The sequence below is a fragment of the Myotis davidii genome, unplaced genomic scaffold (assembly GCF_000327345.1).
Source record: "Myotis davidii unplaced genomic scaffold, ASM32734v1 scaffold64, whole genome shotgun sequence".
Taxonomy (NCBI): Eukaryota; Metazoa; Chordata; class Mammalia; order Chiroptera; family Vespertilionidae; genus Myotis; species Myotis davidii.
The window spans coordinates 3,523,979-3,541,422 of record NW_006296226.1 but is presented as its reverse complement, the minus strand read 5'-3'; the positions used below and the strand labels follow the sequence as shown (position 1 = coordinate 3,541,422).

At 40.7% G+C, this 17,444-nt stretch overlaps 1 protein-coding gene across 2 annotated transcripts in view; it reads left to right on the top strand.

Moving 5' to 3' along the window:
* Window positions 1-17,444, top strand: part of LPAR1 (lysophosphatidic acid receptor 1) — a 195,259-nt gene that overhangs the window by 55,326 nt on the left and 122,489 nt on the right. Inside the window, exon 1 of one of the 2 annotated variants that reach the window (XM_006771179.2) lies at window positions 13,611-13,681. The exons of the other annotated variant lie outside the window; for it this stretch is intronic. The gene's annotated coding sequence lies outside the window, so the exon portion shown is untranslated. Of the gene's footprint in view, window positions 1-13,610; window positions 13,682-17,444 lie in introns of those variants that run through there. 2 annotated transcript variants of the gene reach the window in all.

The following is a 17,444-nucleotide window of genomic DNA, read 5'->3' as shown; positions in this document are numbered from 1 at the left end:
ATGTGTCTCAAACATTCCTCTTTGAGATGCTCATTGCACAACAGGGAAGTCATAAAAAGTACTATTAGAAATAAAGGACTAATTGGTGTCATTTCCCTCATTCCCAGAAGTTCTACAGAGGCACCTACTTTTTTGTTAGAGAGAAAGATGGAATTTTAAAGTAGCTGAAAGGAAATTGGATCCAGAAGAGAGAGGATTTAAATCTGCCAGTGGGAAGATGGAAGCCTCTTATTCCCTGCCTCAGAAGAGAAGACTCCAAATCTCCAGAGTTCAAGTGCTCATGTTAAGAGTTTAGAGTTCAAAATGGTATCTGGTTAGCCACTGGTGGTCACAACATTTCTCATTTCAGGGACTTGGAAGGAGCAACAGCGTTGGAAGGAAGCCTGAGGTTGGATTTGCATTAGCGCTTTACATAAGGTGGAGAAAGGCAACGGCTCCTCTGAAACAGTGGGGGTGATGGAGATCACTGGTGGTAGGGTGAGGGTGGCTAACACTATCCCAAGCCCTTTTGTGATGAGTCAGCCATGAGGCTACTTACTCCCTGAAGCAGACCCACATAAGGTCTCACTGAAATGTCCATGAAGCCACAGAGAAAGTGAAAACATGAGTCTTAGGGAGACTGACAAACTACTCCCTACATCCTGGAAGGGACTCGGCTGACTACCGAGACCTTGAAATGGCCTGTGCACACCTGCCGCCTGGAGTGAAGCAAGGCGCGGAGGCCCCACCATTGCAGCCTCTTCGTTTCTTTCTGTTGTTGTTGTTAATCCTCATGGATTTTTAGAGAGAGTGGGAAGGATGGAGGGAGGGGGACAGAGAGAAACATCAATGTGAGAGAGACACATCGATTGGTTGTCTCCTGCACATGCCCAAATCTGGGGCCTGGGGTTGAACCTGCAACCCTGGCACATGCCCTTGACCAGGAATCAAACACACGACCCTTAGGTGCGCCAGCCCATGCTCTAACTGCTGAGCGACACCAGCCAGGGCAGCCTCTTTGTTTCAGCAGCAGACACTCACTGGTCTGCCAATCCACTCAGTGTTCGTGGGTCATCCGTATGAAGGCACATGGGGACGTCTGGTTCCCCTGCATGGCACACACGGGTATGGCAAGCCATTTTGGCAGCAGGTATCGGTAGCCACCCGCTTCTGCCTACGCTGCATTAGAGCGCTCACACGTTGTTGAACACCGATTCCCTTAAACAAGTATAGATTGGGCTACCCTTGACCCAGGGAAGCAATTCACTAGCTCCAGGGTCCTCAGTTTCCCTGACACCTTTTCTAGATATTTTTTTTATTGATCTACAGCCTTAGAGGAGGAAAGTGAGGTCACTGGGCTCTAACTACATCCTGAAAGTCCGCCCTTTCCTTCCTTCCTGTGGGCAGGGCCTCTCCTGACTGAGTGTTCTCTTCTTCACACTCGGAGAGGAATCCTGTGATCACATTAGCAATTATGAAAGCAAGAGCTCCAAGAATTCAGAAAATCCTCTTCTCTGTGGGCAAAGCCATTTGACAGTCAGAAGCTAAACACTGATTGCTTTCTTTCTCTTGCATTCCTGGTGTTAACACTTTTAATGAGCCCTGACCATCATTCACGTAGAGGGATGCTCCAAAAGGGAAACCACATTAAAACGTTTCAAAAATATCATTCCTAGTACACAGATATTTCCCCAGCTTATCGTTGTGAAAGAATTGCATGGTTTTCTTTATAGGCACTCAGAATTGTTACGTAATAAGGGAGCAAACTGCCTTCTCAGGACCAGGGCACTGACCTTCCCTTCTATCTGGAATGCGACCCCACCCCTTTCTCATCCCCTTATCCGCTTTCCTCAGGTCTCTGATGCTGGCTTTACAAAAGGTCTTTCCTGGCCATTCTGTCTCAAATGAGTGCCCTCTAAACACTCTGCCTTCCCTTCCCCTGTATCTTTGTGGCCCTTATTGCTACCTGACATACCATTTGGTTACTGGTTGATTTTGTCTCCTCCCATTGGAATGTCAGATCCTCGAGTGACAACTATACTGTGTTCTGTTAACTGTTGTATCTCTAAGGCAGTGGTTCTCAACATTCCTAATGCCTCGACCCTTTAATACAGTTCCTCATGTTGTGATGACCCCCAATTTCATTGTTACAAATTGAACATAATTAAAGCATAGTGGTTAATCACAAAAACAAATGTAATTATATATGTGTTTTCCGATGGTCTTAGGCGACCCCTGTGAAAGGGTCGTTCGACCCCCAAAGGGGTCGCGACCCACAGGTTGAGAACTGCTGCTCTAAGGTCTAACGGGGGCTTTTCTGCATTTATTAAGATGTATTTTTTTTCTCTTTAAACCTCATTTTGGGATGACTTGTGAATGAAATTACAAGTCAATTTAAAACTTTTAGAAGTAATTTTTTGTACTTATTTTTGAAATCTTAAAATATTTCTACATGTTCTATAATGTTTTTAGAATATTTTCATCTATTTTTATAAGTCAAATTGATCTCTATTTTTTTTACTGTATAAACTCTCCTTGCATTTCTAATAATTTTTGCTTTACATAGTTAATGCAATATCATTTGATATAAAAGATTCATGGCTACATGTTTTGGATAAATTATACCACCTATTTATATAAATTATTTATCTTTATGTCATTTAAATTTCCCTTCTTATTACTTATTCGGACCTTAATAATGCCATCCATGAAATCTTAAGCTAGCAGTTTTCTAACTTCTATTCTTTGTTTTTCTTATGAACAGGAGATGATTGTTATTATATTTAAACATTCAACCTTTAAAAATTTTTTTAAATTATTTTTCATCAATACCCACACACATTCTCTGGTCATTTAGAAGCAATTCTCAGGCAATATTTTTAAAAAATATAGTTTGATTGGTTTTAGAGAGGAAGGGAGAGGGAGAGAGAGATAGAAACATCAATGATGAGAGAGAATCATTGATCAGCTGCCTTCTGCATGCCCTCCTACTGGGGGATCGAGCCCGCAACCCGGGCATGTGCTCTGGACTGGAACTGAACCTGGGACCCTTCAGTCTACAGAACAATGTCCTCTCCACTAAGCCAAACCAGCTAGGGCTCTCAGGTAATATTTAAATATTTTAACATATAGTTCAAAAAGAAAAGAACTCTTTAAAAATAACCATAAAACTGTTATCACATCTAAAAATTAATATAGTTCCTTAATATCCTCAAATATCCAGTGACAATTTATATTTACCAATTGTCTCATCTTTCTTTTCTTTTTTCAATCACCATTTATCCCCTCTATGCCCTTCCCCACATCCATCCGATTGTCTCATTTTTCAAACATAATTTATTTGTTCGAATTAGGATTCAAGTAATGTCCATACCTTGCAATTGGTCAATGTCTCTTAAATTCCCTTTAATCTAAAGTCCCACCTCTATCTCTGGGTTTTTTCTTTTCTTATTCCTCTACCCTTTATTTAAATCCCTCACCTAAAACTGTCCCAAATTGAGTTGTCAAGAGAGAGACCTAAGACTTGACAACGAGTGATATTCTTCATGGTAGCCTCCCATTTATTTTAATTTCTCATATTTCATCAATATGCTGGACTGCCCAGCCAGCGTGGCTCAGTGGTTGAGCATTGACCTATGAACCAGGAGATCATGGTTCAATTCCTGGTCAGGGCACATGCTCAGTTTCGGGCTGGGTGCCCAGTGTGAGGCATTTAGGAGGCAGCCAATCAGTGATTCTCTCTCTCATCATTGATGTCTCTCTCTCTCCCTCTCCCTTTCCCTCTGAAATCAATAAAAATATATTTTTTAAAAAACCATGCTGGCCTGAGATAGGTGCAACATGTTATCCATCTCTATTGCTTCTGCCCGGTTCATAGCTTAATAGTGGTTTCACTAGACAAGATGTATAATCGGTGAGAATGCCATATCGTCATTTATGCAAACTCCCTGAAAAATCTTCACTTTCCTACTTTCTCCTGTTCATGCTGGGGTTGGGGGAGAGGGTGCTGTTCATGGTTAGGGACTTGTGGAGTCTCTTATTATACCACTAGAGGCCCGATGCACGAAATTCATGCAAGAGTAGGTCTTCCTTCCCCCCGCTGCCGGCACCAGCTTCCCTCTGGCACCCGGGACCCTGCTTCCCTCGCAGCCCTGGGTTCATCCAGAAGGTTGTCTGGAAGGATGTCTGGTCTAATTAGCATATTACACATTTTTATTATTATAGAGGTAAGCCCATCCCCTCTCTTTAGAAACTGTGCACTTGGAATCTCTTTATTTTCCGCTGCCTGCCTTAGTTACCCATTTTTGTAAAACGGGGAAAGTTTTACTCAACACCCTATTAGATACATGTAGAATTTGATCTATCATATATCTATCATATCTCTTCTCCACGTTCTTTATCTTCCCTATTAAAAGTTTACTTCTTTGCTTTTTGCTCGGTATTAATAACGATGGCTAACATTTAAGTGTGTTATGTGTCAGACATTTAGAATTTGCGTACTTATCTTAATTTAATTCTCACAGCAATCCAGTAAAGGGGTTATTAGTTCATTGTTATAGATGAAGATCCCACACCAAGGTTCAATTCCTCTGACATATCTTCTAAGGCTTGGGATAGATGAGGCATTTGTCACAATAATGCCAAGACCTTGTTCACGTTAATGAGGACGAAATAGAGGGCAGGGAATCTATTTTATCATTGTTCTCTTGGACCAAGCTAGATTAGTTGGGACTTCACATATTGTGGGGTGAGGTGGTTAATACTCTGAAATCTTTTTCCTGGGGTTGAAATGCTACTTCTACCATTCACTGCTTATTTGACCTCAGGTAAGCCACTGGATTTCACTATTCCTTAGTTTCTGCATCTCTAAAGTGCAAATAACAACAGTATTGACCTCACAAAGTTGATGTGACGCTTCTATGAGTTAATCTGTATAAAATGTTTAAAATAGAGTCAGAACTATGAAAATAATGCAAGAGCCACATGCATACAGGAAGGAATGTTGTTAGCTATCAGTCTGTAGTTCTTCATGAATATTCATATGCAAATACAGTGAACAAAGTGAGGGAAGTATTATTCAGTAGCAAGTTCCTTGAAGAAACAACCAAAGCACAAAACCCACATTTTCTTTTTATGAATCCTGCCTAAATTATCCACATCTGAGTAAGAAAGTGGGAATGACATACTAATGGAAAAACAGGCTAATAAGCCTACCCTGGTTTCACATTCAAGGGGTGGAATAATTTATGGGAAAGCTCTCAAGGCTTCTAAATGCTGCAATCAAATCACTATATGGAGAAAGTTACAAAATCGAATTCCAAACAATGAAAACATCAGTTTCTTAATGGAACAGTTCCAACCATCTGGCATTCATATGTGTTTGCAGGGGCCGCTATTGTACAGACATAATGACCCAATCCCACCTCTAGGCAAGAGGCTTCATGAAGGAAGTTTACCCTGGCCATTTGTAGTTGATTAACATACCCAGAAGAGTTTTTCTTTTCCTTTTCTTTCTTTCTTTAAGGAAACACAAAAAGAAGGAGCTTCAGATACATTGCTGATTGCAAGAGAGTGGACAGATTTCAACATCTCAAATAAATCTTTCTTCAAGGAAACTTAAAAAAAAAAAAAGAAGTGTCCTGTTACATCAGCTGGATACAGTCTTGATGATAATCATGTGTCTTTTCTGAACAGATTTAAAGTAAATATTGGATACTTTTCTTACTACACCTGAAAAACGGATTTTGCATTAAACTTGGAAGTAGTGACATTTCATTTTCTTTAAGTGACCTGCTAATTTTGTTTGCATATTATCTTTGCCTTTTACTTATGGAACTTGACTTACAAAGGTTCATTCATTCAGTTAAAATTAATTTGTCCAATAAGTATTTACTAAACCTCTATGAAGTGCTAGATATTGATTTAGGCATACCTGTTTAATAGAGTGTACAAAAAGACGGGCTTTTAAGAAATAGGGTCAGGTGTGTTATAAAAAGGGAAGATTGATCTAAAATGTTAACAATGTGAAAGATTTAAAAAAGATAATGGGATAGGACAAAGAGAAGATGGGAGACATAAGGAGATGTGTAAGAACATTTAAAATTTAATGAAAATAAAATACACATCACCCAGCTTTTTGATCCTGGTAAGAATGTAGAACCTCTACATTGCATGTCCCAGAACTGTGTGGAGAGAAGCGCAGTGTCCCACAGTGAGGCATTGAGAGTGATGCTCCCACCCTCTAACTTCATGGATCCATGTATTTTTCCTGTTGGTGACAAAGCACCACAGAAAGGTTTCTCTGATCCTGAAAGATTGTCCCCCATCCTTGCAGGGTATTGTCTCCAAGATGGTGCTTCATCTGTGTCTTCAGAAGGATATCCCATCCGTCCACAGGAAGTTTCTGTGGCAGTTACGTGACAGGACAACGTGATTCATTCTTGCACCTTTTTCACTGTAAATTAAATGCCTCGGTTGAATATTGTTGCCCAGCCCGTGTGGCTTAGCGGTTGAGCATCCACCCAGGAACCAAGAGGTCACAGGTTCGATTTCCAGTCAGGGCACAAGCCCAGGTTTTGGGCTTGGTCCCCAGTAAGGGGCGTGCAGGAGGCAGCTGACCAATGATTCTCTCATCATTGATGTTTCCATCTCTCTATTCCTTTCCCTTCCTCTCTCTAAAAAACAATAAAGACACATTTTTTAAAAAAGTGAAAAAAAAAGAATGTTGTGTGGAATTTTATGCCTGTGTATCAGGCATGCCATCAGCCTTGGATTGTGATGCTGGCCAAAGCGCTGAGGGCATGGAAGGCAACGCCATCCTCGTCCGGAGTAGGTGTCCATTCTTGTGGAAATGGACCACCGGCCCTTCTAGGATGGAAGATGTCCAACCTAGTCAACTTGCCAACAAGCTGTCAGTGGGTCTCCTCAAGAAATAGTTTGTACTAGGGGCTCAGAGTTGGTCCATGCTTCTGTCCATATTTTTGGCTTTGAATTGGTCTCTGTCATTGGCAGCTTGAGAGAGCAGCTTTGGTAAGTGTGAGTGTATGCTACTGGGCCCACGTATAGCCTCCCTCTCGGCCATGGTGGCCACTTCATTCATGTGTCCATTGTGCCGCTTACAAAGGCTACCTCAGTGCTCCTGCTTGTGGAGATGAGCAGGAACTCTATCTTTTCCCTCTCCTTGTGCCTGTTGGAAGAATTGTGGAAGGGGGAGAATCATGTTCATTCGAGTTCATTTTATAATTTACACTTGCCAAAAACCTATACCTGATGGGTCATAGCCATGTTCTCTAAGTCTAAATTTCTACAAGTCAGTGCAGATCTCTCTGGGAAGAAGTTTATTGTTATTGCTATTAATCTCTCAGAAACTTAAAGTCCCACAAATGGGTTTTGAAGATAACTTTTCAGAGATATTTTTACAGAGATGTTCTTGGAAATTAGAGATAAATTAACCTCATCAGCGAATTCTATCAAGGCTCAGTTGCTATCACTTCATTCCTTTGATCATACTGTATCTTCCCACGGTTTTAAAATGTCCTGTGCCACTGGTCATATTTCTTAGAGACCATCTATACTCTGAAAATTAGCAGTGACTTCTGCGAAGTCATCTCATATCTGCGTAGTAATCCTTCCAAGAATCTGGCCATATCTTATATGTAAAATTGGTTCCTATTCTAAGGATTGCAATATTTCCATGGAGCCGACGAGGGGTGGCCAAGGGTTCTTGGCAATCGTGGATGAGAACTTTACACGAAGTGGATGCTATGGACTGAACTGGATTCCTCCCAAATTCATATGTTGAAGCACTAACCCCCAGGACCTCAGAATATGACTGTATTTGGAGATAGGGCTTTTAAGGAGGTAATTAAAGAAAAAAACAAAGAGGTAATTAAGGTAAAATGAGGTTATGTGAGCAGGCCCTAATCCAATAGTACTGGTGTCCTTATAAGAAGAGAGTAGGACACAGGCACACGGACCGAGGGAGACCAAGTAAAGACACATGGAGAACACCACCATCTGTAAGCCAAGGCTTGAGGTCTCAGGAGAAACAACACCTCGATCTTGGACTTGTAGCCTCCAGAATAGTGGGACAATACATTTCTGTTGTTGCAGCCTGTGTATAGAACTTTGCTATGGCCGCCCTAGCAAACTAATATAATGGGTATGAATGTCAGTCAATAAACTTAGATATTCAGTAACATTTTTTCTATATTTTAGATTAAATTCTTACCTGGATCTCCCATTCCTCAGGGTTGGTGGGAAAATATGAGCCTAGTTCTTTTGGAGGTCTTCTCTCTTCTTAGGGAATTAGTTCACTCCTCTATAGATTGGAGTTTTATATAATGTCAGGGAGATAGAGAGGCCCATCTAGCCCTGGTCCTTAGGGGTTGCTTCTGAGACTCCCTTTGTTCAAGTTCATTGCTGCTATGCTTTCCATAGGACGTGAGCATCTTTTATTAAACTAGTCTAGGTTCTATCTACCTAAACACTCCTTGTAGTCTTTTCTTCTCCAGGGCTGTGCTGTGTCCCCAACAGCATTACCAGGGAGCAGGGCAGAGATGCCATCTGTTCTTGGGGTACACAGACTCTCTTTCCCACTCCATGTGTACTGTTTTTTTCTTCAGGTGTCTACGCACCATTCTATGCCTGGAAACCCCCTTCTCCTAAGAGCTTAGGCTTTCTGTACGGATTTTTGCTCTTCCGTTTGCTGCTTTGCCACAGACTTTCCTAAGCAATGAGCACAGAGCATATGACTATTCAACAAGGAAAGAGAGGAAAGTGAAATTCAAGGAGAAGAAAATGTGGGATAAAAACCTCAAAATATAGTCCTGTCCTGTAAGTGCTATATCCCACTCAGGACAGAAAAACCTATACATTATTAATGATAGAAATATCTTTTATGGTTATGTAGGATTAGGATGCTAGTTGTGGAAAATCACAAGCTTTATACATGGAAATAAACTACTGATTTGTTTATTATAAAGTTAATTTTTCTTAGGACATGTTTATAGTGTATCTTGGTTTTACATCCAGTACAATCATTTTCTGCTCTTAAGTGGTGTTATACTTACATATATTTAATCACAATAGCAGCCCCAAAAGGATGTCTGTGATGGCTGAAAATTATTCCACAATAGTTTGATTTAGAAATATTATTGCATGGATAGATCCAGGTAATTTCACTTGCCCTTAAAATATATTATTTAGTTGTTGTTTACAAACAACAAATTGCACCAATCTTAAATGTTCAGTCCAATGACTTTGAACAATTATAAACGCCCAGGTTATCAACACACAAAGCAAGATATAGGACATTTCCGTCACCCCAGGAGATTTTCTTGCGTGCCTATTTAGTCAGTCCCAACTCCTTAGGCCAGAGGTTGGCAAACCACGGCTCACGAGCCACATGTGGCTCTTTGGCCCCTTGAGTGTGGCTCTTCCACAAAATACCACGTGCGGGTGCACACATACAGTGCGAAGTTGACTTAAAACTTTAAGTAAAGTTTATTAAGTTAATTTTAGGGAACGTTGTGGAGTGAAAGAAGTTCTAGATGAGGATTGAGAAAGGTATGTTGAGATGGTTTGGACATACGGAGAGGATGAACGAAAGGAGATAGACGAAACAAGTATACAAGACGAGTGTGGATGGGAGAGTTGAAAGGGGTCGACCTCAGCGACCGTACCTCAATCAGATTGAGGACGTTTTTAGCAAAGGCCAGCTTAGGAGTACCCTCATTAAGTTAATAACCATGTACCTACTTATATAGTTTAAGTTTAAAAAATTTGGCTCTCAAAAGAAACTTCAATCGTTGTACTGTTGATATTTGGCTCTGTTGACTAATGAGTTTGCCGACCACTGCCAGCAAATCATGATTTTTCTCCTAATGTCAAAGCTTAGTGTTGCCTGTTTTGGAACGTCATAGATATGAATTGTGTAGTATATACTGTTTTGTGTCTATCTTGTTTTGTTCAGCATGTTTTTTATGATTCATCCATGTTGTTGTGTATCTCAGAAATTTGTTCCTGATATATTGCTGATTAGTCTTCCATTCATGTCCACTTCTTTAAAAAATTTTCAGAATTTATGTTGGCAGAGAATGGGGGATGGGGAAGAAGGGAGTGGCAGAGCCATTCAGGGAAATGCAATCAGCGCTTAGTCAGGCAGAATTTGTGCAAAGGTGTAACTCCTGTAACTTGCTCACTTTTGATGAGTGCCCCTCCAGAGGGCAGTACATCAGAATCTGTCCTTTTCTCAGCTCAGTCCACAACTCGGGTGCATGGTGTCACCAAACATGAGAGATTACAGTCAAACTGTGTGTGAATATATATATTCATTTAAGTCAGTGATGGCGAACCCTTTGAGCTCGGCGTGTCAGCATTTTGAAAAACCCTAACTTAACTCCGGTGCCGTGTCACATATAGACATTTTTTGATATTTGCAACCATAGTAAAACAAAGACTTATATTTTTGATATTTATTTTATATATTGAAATGCCATTTAACAAAGAAAAATCAACCCCAAAAAATGAGTTCGCGTGTCACCTCTGACACGCGTGTCATAGGTTCGCCATCACTGGTTTAAGTTAAGGTAATTGATAGATTCCCAAAATGTAGTGGCTCAAGGAACTGGAAATTTCTTTTTCACATAATGGTCCCGAGTGGGTGTTAGCATCAGTGGAGAGGCCCTCCTTCACATGGGCACTTAGGTGTCAGGACTTAGGCTGCCTGTCATCTTCAATCCCTGGCTTCCAAGGGTGGTGTATGCGTTACCATCACAATCAACCAGGAGGGACAAAGAGCATGACGGGAGACATGGGAGGGAATGTTAGAGGGAGTCCTAGAATCAGCAGAAGTCACTTATGCTCACAGTGGACTGGAGAGAACAGTTATGTGACCTCAACTTACTGCAAGTGGGGCTGAGAAATCCAGCCTAGCTGGTGCCCAAGAAGGCAAGAATGACTATTGTCATTAGAGGCCTCTTATGCAATATGCACACTCCACAGTTATCAGTAGAGCACTTTCACAGCTTTGATTAGGTTCTGAAAGGGGTTCACTACCCAAAATGTTTCAGAGCCTTCTATTAGGTACCACCAGTCATGCTGGTCCTACCTTGCTCTAGAACAGAGGTTCTCAACCTGTGGGTCGTGACCCCTTTGGGGGTCGAATGACCCTTTCACAGGGGTCGCCTAAGACCATTGGAAAAGACATATATAATTATATATTGTTTTTGTGATTAATCACTATGCTTTAATTATGTTCAATTTGTAACAATGAAAATACATCCTGTTTATCAGATGTTTACATTACGATTCATAACAGTAGCAAAATTACAGTTATGAAGTAGCAGCGAAAATAATTTTATGGTTGGGGGTCACCACAACATGAGGAACTGTATTAAAAGGTCACAGCATTAGGAAGGTTGAGAACCACTGCTCTAGAAGGTGGGACAGGCTGTCCAATCAAAACAACAGAAAAGACATAAAATGCAAGGGACTTAGGAAACCCATCTGCCCTCCTTTCCCCCGGTGGCACAATAGAGTTGATATTCCTTGGAATACTCATTGCAGGTCAAGAGGCAGACATCATATCGACTACCAGAACTCACAAGAACTCAGCATATTAAACTCAGCCATATTTTATTCGAAAGAAAGGAACAGATTCGGTCATGGTTTGTGCTTTTTGTACCTCATGTAATAAATTCTTCACTATTCTGAAATGATGAAGATATTCTAAAATGGAAGTTTTACCTTGTAAATGTATGTATTTACATCAGTAAGAACTGATTTTTTGTTTACAGTCAGGGGAAGGGATCCATGTTTTATTTAAAAATGTACAGCATATATATAATATATTTGTAATTATTTCAGTATCATACATTCAACAGATCATTGATGCTCTGATTTACTTGGACTCATCTCTCATTTATATGTGGTTCTGTTTCTGAACCTGCTATTCTCTTTCATTAGATTATTTAGCAATCACCGCACCAATATCACATTATTTCACCTGGTGAAGCTTTAAGATATTTTGATGTCTGGAGGAGACATTTTCCCTCCTTATGCTTCTATAGAATGGTCGTGAATATCCTTGGCCTCTTCCACTTCCATGTGAATTTTAGAATCACTTTGTCAGGGTCTATGAAAACCCTAATACCGTGGTTGGCAAACCGCTGCTCGTGAGCCACATGCGGCTCTTTGGCCCCTTGAGTGTGGCTCTTCCACAAAATACCACATGCGGGCGCACGTACAGTGCGATTGAAACCTCGTGGCCCATGCTCAGAAGTCGGTATTTTGTGGAAGAGCCACACTCAAGCGGCCAAAGAGCCGCATGTGACTCACGAGCCGCGGTTTGCCGACCACTGCCCTAATACAATTGGAGTAGATTGCTCTGTGTTTATGGAGTCTTCTCCATGAACATTATGTATCTCTTCATTTATTTAGGACTATTTTTATGTGTTTCAGTAAAGTTTTGTAATTTTCCTTATATAGGTACTATAACTTCAATTAGTTTTTATTATCCAAATTATAATAAAGATCTGTTGCTATTATGAACAAGACCTTTAAAATTTTATTATCTCTAGTGGCTGTGGCTTCTTTGTATATTGATCTTTTATTCAACAATGTTGCTAAAATCTCTTATTTGCTCTCATATTTTATTGTTTGGATTTCTTAGTAGATAGCAGTATCATCTATAAATCATATTTTTCTTGTTTTCTAACCCTATATCTTCTAATTTCTCTCTGTGTGTGTGTGTGTGTGTGTGTGTGTGTTTTATTTTGGCAAGGGGCTTCAGTATAATGTTGAGTAGAAATGGAAAACTTAGCTTTGTTTTGTCCCTAACATTTAAAGAAAAATGTTTACTGAATTAACATTAAGGATAATGCTTATAGAATTAGATTGTTCAGGAAATTTCTCCATTTCCAAGTTTGCTAAGATTTAAAAAATATAAATGAGTGGCAAAATATTTTCTAATATTAAACCATTCTTACATCATGGTATCAACCCAATGTGCTTAAGAGGAATTTAAAAAAATTTGCTGAACTTGGTTTGATAATATTGTTTGTATAAATATTTACTCCTTTTGAAATTGGCCTGTAATTTTCCTTTCTATGTTTTTGTCTGAATTTGGTATCAATATTTTATTAGCTCCTAAAAGAATTCCGTCTTTTCCTATTATTTGAAACCATTTGAATAGAGTTGATTTGTCTGTGAAGATCTGGTGTCTTTCCCATCAAACCTTTGGCCCTTTTTGTAAGTAGACTTAGAAATAAAAGTTCAATTCATGTTTTAAAATTTTTAATAAATAATTTTATAATTTACACCTTACTAAAAACTATCTATTTTAGCTGTTTTTTAATTGTTCACAAAAATCATGATATTAAAAAATGACTGAAAATATAAAATCTTATTCACTGTCTTTGTCTTTTCTTCCCCATCAGTCTTACTAGAAATTTACTTAATGATTCTTTTATAGAACTAGCTTTTTGTTTTGTGACCCTTCTTATGAGTTCTTCGTATCTATGTCTATTTTTAGCTCTAAAATGATACATATAACACACATTTATTTTTTGTTCTGCATTTCCTCCCCTGCCCCCACCTTTGTTTTAGATTGGAGCCTTTTGATTTGGAAGAGGGAGACAAAGGATGCGCTTGTCCTTGCTCTATTCAGGCATTGCCCAGATTATTCACGCAGAAATGTGAGGTAAGAGAAAAGGTAAGCAGTGACTCTCTCTTTAGGGTTTTCATTTCATTGCAGTCTCGTCCTCAGACAAGGCTGCTGCACACACAACCCCCGTTCCTAGAGTCTCCCTGTGCCACTTCTACCCTGAAGAGTGTTATTCTTTTACTAAACTGGGCTGCCTCACCCACCTCTGCTACTGGCCTTTTAAAATAGAAAGGTTTCCTAAGGAGAATGTTTTCTCTCTACCCCAGAGAAAAAACACTGGTCAGGCACAAATACCCCATTTTAAAGAGGAAGACACCTATGCCTGGGGGGCATTTGGAAAACACACACACACACACACACACACACACACACACACTTTCCCAAGCAGGCTGAATTCTCTTAGGGTATCATTTCACCAGAATATATTCTTCGAATTAGTCTCTGCATCAAAATGGACTGGAGGGAAAGTTTCCAACAGATCTTTTTGGCTGATAGTTTTGATTACTCTGTAGTAGAAAATTTCAAAGGCTTTTGCCAGACGGAAGGGAACATGGGGAGGAAGGGAGAACTGGCATGGCCAGCAAGCCCTTCTGAACAAACAGAGCCCAAAGCAGTGACAACCAGTTTTTCTACCCTAAATGCTTTGCAAATTATAGACTTTGGGCCACTAGATAACATCAATGGTTGGACCAAGTCCTTTAAGATATCAATGTAAACTCTACTTGAAATATCCCTCTTTAAAATTCTCTTGGTTTTGCTGGAAATATTTTTTCTCACATTTGACCGCACCGGCGGTCTGCTGAAGTCATTTGAAGAAACAAATATAGAGAAGCACTGCTTGGCAGAGGATAAGAGAGGGAAGCTGGGACAGAAACAGTGGGATGACTACCCAAGAAAGAGAATAAAATCCGAACGCCAAGCGGGCCACAGACAGATGAAAACATTAAAGAAAGTGTATCAAGGTATTCTTCATCTCTGTTGAAACAACACCGTCTGCTTCAGTGTTTTGAGACGCCTGTTCAAATACATGATGTTTCTTTGATAAAGACAATTTGCAACATAATAAAATACTGTACTAGCATTACTACCCCATTTCACAGATGACAAAACCGGCTCATTTGGAATGCAATACTAAATTATTGGATACATCTCAGTGCTGAACGGGATTGGACTTTAAAGTTGTTGACCAGAAGCTGGCTGCCGAGCAGGCGCTTTTAAAATGTTTTTACTGATTTGAAAGAGGAAGGGAGAGGGAGAGAAACATCCAGATAAACATTGATAGGCTGCACGCCCCCTACTGGGGATTGAGCATGCAACCGGCATGTGCCCTGTCGGAGAGTCAAACCTTGACCTCCTGGCTCATAGGTGGACGCTCAACTACTCAGCCACACCAGTTGGGCCAGAGCAGGTGCTTTTAGTCAGGTCCACACTTGTGAAGAAAACAGGTCCATCCAGTCTGACCTTATATTTTGTTCTCCATTTCATTTTAGGACATGGCAGACCAAATAAAGAGGATAGAAAGTGTTTTACAGCAAAAAACTTAGGACTCCTTAATACAAGTCTTGTGTGGACACGACTCCTTATTTGATATTAGTAGAAAGGACCACAGAGTAATTAACCCCTTCCCCAACAATATTTTTGTTAAAAACGTTTCTTTTTCAGACTAATTTTTTTATTTTGGTTCTATATAGTATTTTTGATGCTGGTTATGAAAACAGTTTGTAACTCGTCTTCCTATAAACCATATTTTTTTACCATATTTTCTTAGTATACTCGTCGACGACTGAAAAAGAACATTTTGTGAAAATGAGTATACACGTTTCTGCCGGGGAAGGGGTTAAGACAGTTAATATATAGTCAAAGCAGAAGCAGCCATGTTCCTTCAGACAGCCAGAGATAAAATCAATATTTTGGAAAATATCCAAGTTGAATGGTAGGCAAGAAACTCATTTTCATATTGCCTTTGATTTGCGAGATAGGACTAAGCATTGAAATAATTCATTATTAAATTAAAGATTTATTTTATGTGTATTTATGTAATTAATACTATAACAATACTATAATTCTTTAAAATAAAATTTTAACTTTATCTTCAGTAGAAGATGCAGAAGTTTTGAGGAACTGAAAGTAAATAAAAAGTGTGTAGTACGAAGGAGACAGGAAAATCTGCTAAGTGGTTTTCCTGAGTTGGAAGGAAAAGCCCTTTCAGTATATTTTACTTTTCTTACCAATGTATAGTTTTTATTATACTTTGATCTTTTTTCAAAATCATATTTTATTGATTTTACAGAGAGGAAGGGAGAGGGATAGAGAGTTGGAAACATCCATGAGAAACAGTGATCAGCTGCCTCCTGCACGCCCCCTACTGGGGATCCAGCCCGCAGCCACAGTACATGCCCTTGACCAGAATGGAAACCGGGACCCTTCAGTCCTCAGGTGATGCTCTATCCACTGAGCAAAACCGGCCAGGGCTGTACTTAGATCTTATAGTGGACATTTTCCTCTTTGTCCTCATATAATACATATATATATATACATATATATAAGAATTTAAGATTACCTTATTTGTGAGGTAAGACTATATGCATTTTCTGCATGTCATACATCAATATTAGTACTGTGCATGTATTAAACTTTCTATTTTCTCATATTTTCAGTGGGTTATTGTAAAATAAATCATAAGTTGGTAGGAAATGAGAGAAAGCGGAGTCGTTTAACGTTGATTTTTTAAAAAGGGATTTGATACATTGTTTTGAAAAGGAAACAGCTTCAGATAGGAACGCACTACCCGCCGGGCTTAGCCTCGAGCCTCCTGTGCAAGCCACAAGGGGACCTCAGCCCGGTGTCAGCAGTCTCACCCTGGAGGTGGTCGTGCTGCCTTAGAAGCATACCCTCCCGGAAGCCTAAACCATTTCCACTTCCTCCAAGAAGGTTTCCCCTCCCCGAGTGAGGTTTACAGTCACCTCTCCTTGCTGCAAAGCCCAAGGTTAACGAGTGGCCGCCACGCACACAGCGCTACCTCGCAGCTCTGCAGTTCCGCCTTAGATGTAGTTGTGTCAGTCCTGCCGGGTACCTTCCCTCACGCTGCCCCGGCTCTCTCTGTGCCACTCCAGGCGAGAGTTCACTAAGCTTTCTATCTCTAAGCAGCTACTTTGGATGTGTGGAGGCTTTAGCAGCGGAGTGAGAGGCAGAGAATTCACCAACACCACGAAAATCCTGGGAAACCAAGTTTGAAAGGTGGGTGGGGGTGGGGGTGGCGCGGCCTGGGAGCCCAGGATTGACTGGGTGTTGTTCTAGGGCCTGGGCGAATCTGTTCCTGGCTGGGCTGACACTTTCCAAAGAATGATCCCCAGGCCGTAGTCCCGCGCCGCTCCTGCCCACACCTCCAGGTGTGCATTCCCCGCCCTTCATTCCTCTTCCAAAATGGGTAGCTTGCCCTTGCAGAGTTGCCCCGGGAGAGCGGAAGAGAAGTGTGTAATCATGGACGTGGAGAGCTGAGCGAGCACACTCACACTTGCTGCGGCCTGCAGACCCAGTGGATCGAAAACGCAGCACTGGAAACGTGTGCACCTTTCCGGCCGCAAAGTCGCCTCTCGGTGCTCTGCTGCCTCCGATTAGAGGCTGCGCTCGGAGAAACTTTGTCTGCTGGCAACTTTGGACACTGACTTACGAGAGGCCATACTTCAGGGGTTTTGCGGGGCCCCGCGATGTGTTCCAGAGCTTTTCTAGTGGGAAGAGAAGAGCGACGAAGTGAAAATGCAGCGTGTGGGGGAGCCCACCCGAGTCCCGCCAGCTGTCG